Source organism: Triticum aestivum, chromosome 3A (genome assembly GCF_018294505.1).
Source record: "Triticum aestivum cultivar Chinese Spring chromosome 3A, IWGSC CS RefSeq v2.1, whole genome shotgun sequence".
NCBI lineage: Eukaryota > Viridiplantae > Streptophyta > Magnoliopsida > Poales > Poaceae > Triticum > Triticum aestivum.
Window position 1 is genome coordinate 336,902,925 of NC_057800.1, and position 13,992 is coordinate 336,916,916.

Consider the following 13,992-nt stretch of genomic DNA (forward strand, 5'->3'; position numbering starts at 1 on the left):
TTGGAGTGCAGTCTCTTATTGCATTCTAAGTGCCATCATGCTGTTAATCACAGTTTTGCACCATTCTTGTTTTGCTTGCCTTTTGCAAACCGTGCATCTGTTTCCGGTGATCTTTATAGCAATTTCAACCGAAATCATCTCATCTTTCCAGCAGCATACTTGGTTTGCCAAGTTGATGCGTTGATCATTCTTTCCCTTCCGGAGCTTGCATATGCATTGCATATCATGTCTTGCATATCATGCCATGTATTGCATCATGTTGCTTGTGCATTGCACCATGATTGATTGTTGTTCCATTGCTTGTGTTCTTGCCTTGGGTAGAGCCGGGAGTCGAGTACGTGAACGAGGAACCTGTTGAGTACGCTAACGAGGATCAAGCTTTCGACAACTCTGAGAACTTTGCAGGCAAGATGACCATACCCTCGAAATCACTTGTATCTTTCCTTGCTAGTTGTTTCGTTCTATCGCTATTGTCGGGGGTTGGGTGCAACATATGCCAATGGATGGCTTATCATGGTGGGAGCGAGTAGAACGTCACCGGTGCCTGGAAGCGGGATGAGGTCTAGACATGAATGCCGGCGTACTTTACCCAGGTTCGGGGCTATCCTAGGAGATAACACCCCTAGTCCTGCTCTGCGGGGTCTCCGCATGATCACTATGGTGCAAGTGGTACAATGGTGCTCCTTGAGTTGTTTTCTAGAGGTGGAAGAAGGCAGGCATGCTCTCTCCTCCTCTAGGTATGAGTCTAGTCCTAATAGGTCTGAACCCTTTGCATGGGTGCCCCGGGGGGTTTATATAGGCCTACCCCCAGGGGTACAATGGTAATTCGGTCGGGCGTAGGGCCCAGCTGTAACTCTCTCTGGTCGCCGGCTTCTCCGCCGACCGCTGGGCCCCGCCGCCTGGTGGGCCCTGCCAACTGGTTTGGTACGGAGCTGACAGGCCGCCTCCACCGCTCGCGGGTCTTGCGGCTACGGATTACTGTAGCCATGTTGCTAATGACGCGTGCTTGGTCAGGGAGCCGTGGCTACAGTCCTGCCTCCTGGCGGGAGATCACTGTAGCCACACTGCATCTGGTCTGGTTAATGGCGCGTAGACGCCTGTAACGCCCATGATGCGGCTATATCTCCCACGTGTCGGAGCATGACTTAGAGGCATAACCGCATTGTAGGCAATTTGCAAGAGGGGTAATCTTTACACATCCCATGTACTGAATAGGAAAAGAGATACATAGTTGGCTTACAATCGCCACGCCACACAATGCATAAATATAGCATTACAATTATCCAGATACAATCAAGGTCTGACTACGGAACCAAAATAAAGACAACCCCAAATGCATAATGTCCCCGATCGCCCCAACTGGGCTCCACTACCGATCGTCTGGAAAGGAAATGTAGTATTGTCCTGAGTCCTCATCGAACTCCCACTTGAGCTCAGTCGAATCTCCTAGAGCGGTATCATAGGTCCCTGTATCTGGTTTTTGAAGGAATCTGTGAGTCACGGGGACTCAGCAATCTCACATCCTTGCGATCAAGACTATTTAAGCTTATAGGTAGGTAAAAGGTATGAGGTGGAGCTGCAGCAAGCACTAGCATATATGGTGGCTAACACACGCAAATGAGAGCGAGAAGAGAAGGCAAGGCACGGTCGAGAAACTATGATCAAGAAGTGATCCTAGAACAACCTACGTTCAAGCATAACACGAGACCGTGTTCTCTTCCCGGACTCCGCCGAAAAGAGACCATCACGGCCACACACGCTGTTGATTCATTTTAATTAAGTTAAGTTTCAGGTTTTCGACAACCAGATATTAACAAATTCCCATCTGCCCATAACCATGGGCACGGCTTTCAAAAATTCAAAACCCTGCAGGGGTGTCCCAACATAGCCCATCACAAGCTCTCACGGTCAACGAAGGATATTCCTTCTCCCAGGACGGCCCGATCAGACTCGGAATCCCGGTTACAAGACATCTCGACAATGGTAAAACTAAACCAGCAAAGCCGCCCGAATGTGCCGACAAATCCCGATAGGAGCTGCACATACCTTGTTCTCAGGGCACACCGGATGAGCCAGTTGTCGGGTTGGCATAGACCTTGGTTGCCCAGGGGGCGCCGGACATCACTCAGGTTGGACCAACACTTAGAGAAGCACTAGCCCGGGGGGTTAAAATAAAGATGACCCTTGAGTCCGCGAAACCCAAGGGAAAAAGGCTAGGTGGCAAAAGGTAAAACCAAGGTTGGGCCTTGCTGGAGGAGTTTTATTCAAGGCGAACTGTCAAGGGGTTCCCATTATAACCCAACCATGTAAGGAACGCAAAATCAAGGAACATAACACCGGTATGACGAAAACTAGGGCGGCAAGAGTGGAACAAAACACCAGGCATAAGGTCGAGCCTTCCACCCTTTACCAAGTATATAGATGCATTAAAGTAATCAAGATATAATTATTATATCCCAACAAATAAACATGTTCCAACAAGGAACAAACTCCAATCTTCACCTGCAACTAGCAACGCTATAACAGGGGCTGAGCAAAGCGGTAACATAGCCAAACAACGGTTTGCTAAGACAAGGTGGGTTAGAGGTTTGACATGGCAACTTGGGAGGCATAATAATCAAGTGGTAGGTATCGTAGCATAGGCATAGCAATAGAGCGACCATCTAGCAAGCAAAGATAGAAGTGATTTTGAGGGTATGGTCATCTTGCCTGCAAAGTTCTCCGAGTTGACGTAAGCTTGATCCTCGTAAGTGTACTCAATGGGTTCCTCGATCACGTACTCATCTCCCGGCTCTACACAAAGCAAGAACAACAAGAAAAGGGAACCACGATCAACCACGGTGCAATGTAGAAGCAACATGATGCGAAACATGGCATGATATGCGGGATGTGATATGCGATGCATATGCATGTTTCGGAAGGGAAAGATGGAACCTGGCCTCAACCTGGAAAACCAAGAGTGCCACTGGAAAGAGGACTTGATTTCGGTGGAAATCGATATAAAGATCATCGGAATCGGATGCACGGTTTGCAAATGGCAAGCAAAACACATATGGCACCGATCTACGATTAACAGCATGAGGCCATCTAAATGCATCAAGAACAACAAGCTACTGCACTCTAACATAACAACAAAGCACATGGCAGTGATCCACTCAAGATGCTTGACAAAAGATGAACACTGAGCTATGGCCAATTCGCTCAATAGCAGGTTCAAACAAGCATGGCAAAAGTGCAAAAGATATCAGGTTACAGACTTAGTGAAAATAACTACATGTCAGGAATTTAACATGAGGAAGCAAAGTTTAGAGCAAGATATCGACATGCTACAGGAACATATCATGGCAAGGCAAGGCATGGCATGAAGCTACTCAAAGCATACAACAAAAGTCCCTTACTGACCTTAAGCCAAAAGGGATCAGAAAATACAATGGCAACCATGTGAACATAGCAAGTCTCGTTAACAGATTCAGACTTAGCAGAAAACTGGAACATGGCAAAACAGATTCACGTAGGCATGTTTGCAAGCTTGATGCACTCACCACAAGGCATTGCATGACATACTAAGCATACACCCAGCAAGTAGACATGATAAATAATCTAACCATGGCAATAACACTCTCATAGCATGCAAGGATCAACTACAACAACCTCGGCAAAATTGCTTAACATGTAAACAAACTGCCAGGAACATTTTATAGCAAAAGTAGAGCTCGATTGAGTCATGCTAGGGGACTCCATAAATGCAAACAAAGACATGGATGGATAGAGAATAACATTATCTCAAAATCATCCTTACTGAACATGCTCAAAAGAGGCATGGATCACTCTCTAGCAACAGGAATACATGGCATAAAAATATTATCAGGGAAAAGACTTAGAAGATTTCTAAGTCCCTGAAATCAGCAACATCACGAGAGCTACTTTGCATGCTTGTGCTAGTCACCACAAAGATTACAAAAATACATGGCATACACCCTTGTAAAGATGGCATGGCATACTTCAAAACACATGTAGGGCTCAAGATCATAGGAGGCACACATTAAACATGGCAAAAATGACAAATGTCCAAATTCTGATAAGAATCTGAAACTAACATTGCATAGCACTCTTGCAACAGCATTTAGGGCATCAAGATGAGCTCAAATGAACATGGTGCAATGGAATGAAATGAAGTACACATCGAGACGAACAATTTGATATGCTACACGCCCAAAACGGAGCCACGGATGCAAGGTTATGATGCGATGAAGAATGCTAAAATTAATGGAAAAGTGGGACGAAGTCAACCCTAGGGTTTACTGTAGCCGATCCATATCGGGCACGGACTTCGAGGCGGCGGCGCATCTCGCCGGAATCGGTGCCGGAGTGGATGGGGATGACCGGAACGAGCGGGGCCGGCCGGAGATACATAGTTGGCTTACAATCGCCACGCCACACAATGCATAAATATAGCATTACAATCATCCAGATACAATCAAGGTCCGTCTACGGAACCAAAATAAAGACAACCCCAAATGCATAATGTCCCCGATCGCTGTTGGGGAACATAGCAATAATTCAAAATTTTCCTACGTGTCACCAAGATCAATCTAGGAGATGCTAGCAACGAGAGAGAGGGAGTGCTTCTTCATACCCTTGAAGATCGCTAAGCGGAAGCGTTACAAGAACGCGGTTGATAGAGTCGTACTCGCGGCGATTCATATCGCAGAAGATTCGATCTAGGGCCGAACGGACGGCGCCTCCGCGTTCAACACACGTACAGCCCGGGGACGTCTCCTCCTTCATCCAGCAAGGGGAGAGAAGAAGTTGAGGGAGAACTTCGGCAGCACGACGGCGTGGTGGTGGAGCTTGTGGTATTCCTGTAGGGCTTCGCCAAGCTCTACGGAGGAGAAGGAAGAATTGGAGGAGGGAGGGGCTATGCCAGGGAAGGGGTGCGGCTGCCCTCTATCTACCTCACTATATATAGGGGGAAGGGGGTGGAGGAGGCGCCCTAGGGTTCCATAGGGGAGGGGCGGCGGCCACAAGGGAAACCCTAGATGGGATTGGGCGCCCCCAACCCCTAGGAAACATGCCCCCCAAGCCGGGAGGGGTGGCTGCCCTAGGGGAGGCGCCCCCTCCTCTCCACTTTACGTGAGAGGGGGTGGGAGGGGCGCACAACCCCTTAGTGGGCTGGTGTTCCCCTTCCCCTTGGCCCATAAGGCCCCCCAACGCTTGCCGGGGCCTCCCAAACACCTTTCGGTCACGCTGGTCGTCACCCGGTACTCCCAGAACAATTCCAGAATCCAATTCCCTTCGTCCAATATATCGATCTTCACCTCCAGACCATTCCGGAGTTCCTCTTCATGTCCGGGCTCTCATCCGGGACTCCGAAGAACCTTCGGTAACCACGTACTATTTCCCATAACAACTCTAGCGTCACCGAACCTTAAGTGTGTAGACCCTACGGGTTCGGGAACCATGCAGACATGACCGAGACAACCTCCGGCCAATAATCAATAGCGGGATCTGGATACCCATATTGGCTCCCACATGTTCCACGATGATCTCATCGGGTGAACCATGATGTCAGGGATTCAATCAATCCCGTATACAATTCCCTTTGTCTATCCGTATGTTACTTTCCTGAGATTCGATCGTCGGTATCCCCATACCTCATTCAATCTTGTTATCGGCAAGTCTCTTTACTTGTTCTGTAACGCATGATCCCGTGGCTAACTCCTTAGTCACATTGAGCTCATTATGATGATGCATTACCGAGTAGGCCCAGAGATACCTCTCCGTCATACGGAGTGACAAATCCCAGTCTCGATTCGTGCCAACCCAACAAACACTTTCGGGGATACCTATAGTGCACCTTTATTGCCACCTAGTTACATTTTGACGTTTGGTACACCCAAAGCATTCCTACGGTATCTGGGAGTTTCACAATCTCATGGTCTAAGGAAACGATACTTGACATTAGAAAAGCTCTAGCAAAATGAACTACACGATCTTGTGCTATGCTTAGGATTGGGTCTTGTCCATCACATCATTCTCCTAATGATGTGATCCCGTTATCAATGACATCCAATGTCCATGGTCAGGAAACAATAACCATCTATTGATCAACGAGATAGTCAACTAGAGGCTCACTAGGGACATATTGTGGTCTATGTATTCACACATGTATTATGGTTTCCAGTTAATACAATTATAGCATGAAGAATCGACAATTATCATGAACAAGGAAATACAATAATAACCATTCTATTATTGCATCTAGGGCATATTATTGCCTGTATGGAGTTTCTTCATGCATATATACCAATAGACATGGTTCGCATGTCTCAATCTTTTCAAAAATGAGTGAGTCCAAAGATCCATCAACATGGAGCTTCTTCATGCGTTTTATACCAATATGAATCAAATGGCAGTGCCACAAGTATGTGGTACTATCATTACTATCTTATATCTTTTGGCATGAACATGTGTATCACTACGATCGAGATTCAATAAACCATTCATTTTAGGTGCAAGACCATTGAAGGTATTATTCAAATAAACAGAGTAACCATTATTCTCCTTAAATGAATAACCGTATTGCGATAAACATAATCCAATCATGTCTATTTTCAACACAAACACCAAATAACAATTATTTAGGTTTAACACTAATCCCGATGGTAGAGGGAGCGTGCGATGTTTAATCACATCAACTTTGGAAACACTTCCAACACATATCGTAATCTCACCTTTAGCTAGTTTCCATAGCCTTTTATTTCGAGTTACTAACACTTAGCAACCGAACTGGTATTTATTACCCTGGTACTACTAGGAGTACTAGTAAATACATATTAATATAACGTATATCCAAAATACTTCTGTCGACCTTGCCAGCCTTCTCATCTACCAAGTATCTAGGGTTGCTCTGCTTCAGTGACCATTCCCCTCACTACAGAAGCAATTAGTCTCAGGTTTGGGTTCAACCTTGGGTTTCTTCACTAGAGCAGCAACTGATTTGCCGTTTCATGAAGTATCCCTTCTTTCCCTCGCCCTTCTTGAAACTAGTGGTTTTACTAACCATCAACAATTGATGCTCCTACTTGATTTCTACTTTCGCGGTGTCAAACATCGCGAATTGCTCATGGATCATCATGTCTAACCCTGATATGTTATAGTTCATCACGGAGCTCTAATAGCTTGGTGGCAGTGACTATGGAGAACCATCACTATCTCATCTGGAAGATTAACTCCCACTCGATTCAAGCGATTGTAGTACTCAGACAATCTGAGCACATGCTCAACGATTGAGCTTTTCTCCCTTAGTTTGCAGGCTTAAGAAACTTGTCAGAGGTCTCATACCTCTTGACATGGGCACTAGTCCGAAATCCCAATTTCAGTCTTTGGAACATCTCATATGTTCTGTGACGTTTCAAAAGCGTCTTTGGCACCTCAATTCTAAATCGTTAGCATTACGCACTGAACTATCACGTAGTCATCAAAAACGTGTATGTCAGATGTTCGCAACATCCACAGACAACGCTCGAGGTTCAGCACACCGAGCGGTGCATTATGGACATAAGCCTTCTGCGCAGCAACAAGGATAATCCTCAGTTTATGGACCCAGTCCGCATAATTTCTACTATCAACTTTCAACTAAATTTTCTCTAGGAACATATCTTAAACAATAGAACTAAAGCGTAAGCTATGACATAATTTGCAAAGACCTTTTAACTATGTTCATGATAATTAAGTTCATCCAATTATTTAATGAACTCCCACTTAGATAGACATCCCTCTAGTCATCTAAGTGATACATGATCTGAATCGACTAGACCGTGTCCAATCATCACGTGAGACGGACTAGTCATCAACGGTGAACATCTTCATGTTGATCGTATCTACTATACGACTCATGTTTGACCTTTCGGTCTCTTGTGTTCCGAGGCCATGTCTGTACATTCTAGGCTCATCAAGTCAACCTAAGTGTTTCCCATGTGTAAATCTGGCTTACACCCGTTGTATGCGAATGTTAGAATCTATCACACCCGATCATCACGTGGTGCTTCGAAACAACGAACCTTAGCAGCGGTGCACAGTTAGGGGGAACACTTTATTGAAATTTTAGCGAGGGATCATCTTATTTATGCTACCGTCATTCTAAGCAAATAAGATGTAAACATGACAAACATCACATGCAAATCATAAAGTGACATGATATGGCCAATATCATCTTGCGCCTTTTGATCTCCATCTTTGAGGCGTGGCATGATCACCTTCGTCACCGGCATGACACCATGATATCCATCATCATGAACTCCATCATCATGTCTTCATGAAGTTATCTCGCCAACTATTACTTCTACTACTATGGCTAACAGTTAGCAATAAAGTAAAGTAATTACATGGCGTTTTTCATTGACATGCAGGTCATACAATAAATTAAGACAACTCCTATGGCTCCTGCCGGTTGTCATACTAATCGACATGCAAGTCGTGATTCCTATTACAAGAACATGATCAATCTCATACATCACATATATATAATTCGTCACATCATTTTGGCCATATCACATCACATAGCATACCCTGCAAAAACAAGTTAGACGTCCTCTAATTGTTGTTGCATGTTTTACGTGGCTGCTATGGGTTTCTAGCAAGAACGTTTCTTGCCTATGCAAAAGCCACAACGGTGATATGCCAATTGCTATTTACCCTTCATAAGGACCCTCTTCATCGAATCTGATCCGACTAAAGTGGGAGAGACAGACACCCGCTACCCACCTTATGCATCAAGTGCATGTTAGTCGGTGGAACCTGTCTCACGTAAGTGTACGTGTAAGGTCTGTCTGGGCCGCTTCATCCCACAATGCCGCCGAATCAAGATAAGACTAGTAACGGCAAGCAAATTGAACCAATCATCGCCCACAACTACTTTGTGTTCTACTCGTGCATAGAATTTATGCATAGACCTAGCTCATGATGCCACTGTTGGGGAACGTACCAATAATTCAAAATTTTCCTACGTGTCACCAAGATCAATCTAGGAGATGCTATCAACGAGAGAGGGGGAGTGCTTCTTCATACCCTTGAAGATCGCTAAGCGGAAGCATTACAAGAACACTGTTGATGGAGTCGTACTCGCGGCGATTCAAATCGTGGAAGATTCGATCTAGCGCCGAACGGACGGCACATCCGCGTTCAACACACGTACATCCCGGGGACCTCTCCTCCTTCGTGATCCAGCAAGGGGAGAGGAGAAGTTGAGGGAGAACTCCGGCAACATGACGGCGTGGTGGTGGAGCTCGTGGTATTCCTGCAGGGCTTCGCCAAGCTCTACGGAGGAGAAGGAAGAGTTGGAGGAGGGAGGGGCTGCGCTAGGGAAGTGGTGCGGATGCCCTCTATTTACCTCACTATATATAGGGGGAAGGGTGGAGGAGGTGCCCTAGGGTTCCCTAGGGGAGGGGCGGCAGCCACAGGGGAAACCCTAGATGGGTTTGGGTGCCCCCAACCCCTAGGAAACTTGCCCCCCCAAGCTGGGAGGGGAGGGGTGGCTGCCCTAGGGGAGGCGCCCCCACCTCTCCACTTTATGTGAGAGGGGGTGGGAGGGGCGCACAGCCCCTTAGTGGGCTGGTGTGCCCCTTTCCCTTTGCCCATAAGGCCCGCAACACTTGCCGGGGCCTCCGAAACACCTTTCGGTCACGCTAGTCGTCACCCGGTACTCCCAGAACAATTCCGGAATCCAATACCCTTCGTCCAATATATCGATCTTCACCTCCGGACCATTCCAGAGTTTCTCGTCACATCCGGGATCTCATCCGGGACTCCAAACAACCTTCGGTAACCACATACTATTTCCCATAACAACTCTAGCGTCACCAAACCTTAAGTGTGTAGACCCTACGGATTCGGGAACCATGCAGACATGACCGAGACAACCTCTGGCCAATAACCAATAGCGGGATCTGGATACCCATATTGGCTCCCACATGTTCCACGATGATCTCATCGGATGAACCACGATGTCAGGGATTCAATCAATCCTGTATACAATTCCCTTTGTCTATCGGTATGTTACTTGCCCGAGATTTGATCGTCGGTATCCCCATACCTCGTTCAATCTCGTTATCGGCAAGTCTCTTTACTCGTTCTGTAATGCATGATCCCGTGGCTAACTCCTTAGTCACATTGAGCTCATTATGATGATGCATTACCGAGTGGGCCCAGAGATACCTCTCCGTCATACGGAGTGACAAATCCTAGTCTCGATTTGTGCCAACCCAACAAACACTTTCGGGGATACCTGTAGTGCACCTTTATTGCCACCCAGTTACGTTGTGACGTTTGGTACACCCAAAGCATTCCTACGGTATTGGGGAGTTGCACAATCTCATGGTCTAAGGAAACGATACTTGACATTAGAAAAGCTCTAGCAAAATGAACTACACGATCTTGTGCTATGCTTAGGATTGGGTCTTGTCCATCACATCATTCTCCTAATGATGTGATCCCGTTATCAATGACATCCAATGTCCATGGTCAGGAAACCATAACCATGTATTGATCAACGAGATAGTCAACTAGAAGCTCACTAGGGACATATTGTGGTCTATGTATTCACACATGTATTACGGTTTCCAGTTAATACAATTATAGCATGAACAATAGACAATTATCATGAACAAGGAAATACAATAATAACCATTTTATTATTGCCTCTAGGGCATATTTCCAACAATCACCCCAACTGGCTCCACTACTGATCATCTAGAAAGGAAACGTAGTATCGTCCTGTGTCCTCATCGAACTCCCACTTGAGCTCAGTCGAATCTCCTGGAGCAGTATCATAGGTCCTGCATCTGGTTTTTGAAGGAATCTGTGAGTCATAGAGACTCAGCAATCTCACACCCTCGCGATCAAGACTATTTAAGCTTATAGGTAGGTAAAAGGTATGAGGTGGAGTTGCAGCAAGCACTAGCATATATGGTGGCTAACATACGCAAATGAGAGCGAGAAGATAAGGCAAGGCACAGTCGAGAAACTATGATCAAGAAGTGATCCTAGAACAACCTACATTCAAGCATAACACGAGACCATGTTCTCTTCCCGGACTCCGCCGAAAAGAGACCATCACGGCCACACACGCTGTTGATTCATTTTAATTAAGTTAAGTTTTAGGTTTTCTACAACCGGATATTAACAAATTCCCATCTGCCCATAACCATGGGCACGGCTTTCGAATGTTCAAAACCCTGCAGGAGTGTCCCAACTTAGCCCATCACAAGATCTCACGGTCAACGAAGGATATTCCTTCTCCTAGGACGGCCCAATCAGACTCGGAATCCCGGTTACAAGACATCTCGACAATGGTAAAACTAAACCAGCAAAGCCGCCCGAATGTGCCGACAAATCCCGATAGGAGCTGCACATATCTCGTTCTCAGGGCACACCGGATGAGCCAGACGTCGGGTTGTCATAGACCTTGGTTGCCCAGGGGGCGCCGGACATCGCTCAGGTTGGACCAACACTTAGAGAATCACTGGCCCGGGGGGGGGGGGTTAACATAAAGATGACCCTTGAGTCCGCGAAACCGAAGGGAAAAAGGCTAGGTGGAAAAAGGTAAAACCAAGGTTGGGCCTTGCTGGAGGAGTTTTATTCAAGGCGAACTGTCAAGGGGTTCCCATTATAACCCAACCATGTAAGGAACGCAAAATCAAGGAACATAACACCGGTATGACGGAAACTAGGGCGGCAAGAGTGGAACAGAACACCAGGCATAAGGCCGAGCCTTCCACCCTTTACCAAGTATATAGATGCATTAAAGTAATCAAGATATAATAATGCTATCCCAACAAATAAACATGTTCCAACAAGGAACAAACTCCAATCTTCACCTGCAACTAGCAACACTATAAGAGGGGCTGAGCAAAGCGGTAACATAGCCAAACAATGGTTTGCTAGGACAAGGTGGGTTAGAGGTTTGACATGGCAACATGGGAGGCATGATAAGCAAGTGGTAGGTATCGTAGCATAGGCATAGCAATAGAGCTAGCATCTAGCAAGCAAAGATAGAAGTGATTTCGAGGGTATGGTCATCTTGCATGCAAAGTTCTCCGAGTTGACGTAAGCTTGATCCTCGTAAGCATACTCAACGGGTTCCTCGATCACGTACTCGTCTTCCGGCTCTACCCAAAGCAAGAACAACAAGCAAAGGGAACCACGATCAACCATGGTGCAATGCACAAGCAACATGATGCGAAACATGGCATGATTTGCGGGATGTGATATGCGATGCATATGCATGTTTCGGAAGGGAAAGATGTAACCTGGCCTCAACTTGGAAAACCAAGAGTTCCACTGAAAAGTGGAGTTGATTTCGGTCAAAATCATTATAAAGATCACCGGAATCGGATGCACGGTTTGCAAATGGCAAGCAAAACAAATATGGCACTGATCTGCAATTAACAACACGAGGCCATCTAAATGCATCAAGAACAACAAGCTACTGCACTCTAACATAACAACAGAGCACATGGCAGTGATCCACTCAAGATTATTGACAAAATATGAACACTGAGCTACGGCCAATTCGCTCAATAGCAGGTTCAAACAAGCATGGCAAAAGTGCAAAAGATATCAGGTTACAGACTTAGTGAAAATAACTACATGTCAGGAATTTAACATCAGGAAGCAAAGTTTAGAGCAAGATATCAACATGCTACAGGAACATATCATGGCAAGGCAAGGCATGGCATGAAGCTACTCAAAGCATACAACAAAAGTCCCTTACTGGCCTTAAGCCAAAATGGATCAGTAAATACAATGGAAACCATGTGAACATAGCAAGTCTCGTTAACAGATTCAGACTTGGCAGAAAACTGGAACATGGCTAAACAGATTCACATAGGCATGTTTGTGAGCTCGATGCACTCACCACAAGGCATTGCATGACGTACTAAGCATACACCCAGCAAGTAGACATGATGAATAATCTAACCATGGCAATAACACTCTCATAGCATGCAAGGATCAACTAAAACAAACTCGGCAAAATTGCTTAACATGTAAACAATCTGCCAGGAACATTTTATAGCAAAATCAGAGCTCGACTGAGTCATGCTAGGGGACTCCATAAATGCAAACAAAGACATGCATGGATAGAGCATAACATTATCTCAAAATCATCCTTACTGAACATGCTCAAAAGAGGCATGGATCACTCTCTAGCAACAAGAATACATGGCATAAAAATATTATCAGGGAAAAGACTTAGAAGATCTCTAAGTCCCTAAAATCAGCAACATCACAAGAGCTACTTTGCATGCTTGTGCTAGTCACCACAAAGATCACAAAAATACATGGCATACACCCCTGTAAAGATGGCATGGCATACTTCAAAACACATGTAGGGCTCAAGATCATAGGAGGCACACATTAAACATGGCAAAAATGACAAATGTCCAAATTCTGATAAGAATCTGAAACTAACATTGCATATCACTCTTGCAATAGCATTTAGGGCATCAAGATGAGCTCAAATGAACATGGTGCAATGGAATGAAATGAAGTACACACCAAGACGAACAATTTGATATGCTACACGCCCAAAACGGAGCCACGGACGAAAAGTTATGATGGGATGAAGAATACTTAAATTAATGGAAAAGTGGAACGAAGTCAACCCTAGGGTTTACTGTAGCCGATCCAAATCGGGCACGGACTTCAAGGCGGCGGCGGATCTCGCCGGAATAGGTGCCGGAGTGGATGGGGATGACCGGAACAAGCGGGGTCGGCCGGAGTGGGACTTGGCGCGGCGAGCTCCGGGGCGGCTCCGGCGGACGGCGAGGCGAGGCGAATGGCGGCGAGGCAAGGCGGATGTCGGCGAGGCGGCGCGCGGGCGGCGGCAAAGCGGGGAGGCGCAGGGGTGGCGATGGGCCTCGGGGGCTCTCCTCGGGCCCATGCGGGCCGGGACGCGGGAGGCGGCCGGCGGGCCACGTGGCGTGACATCAA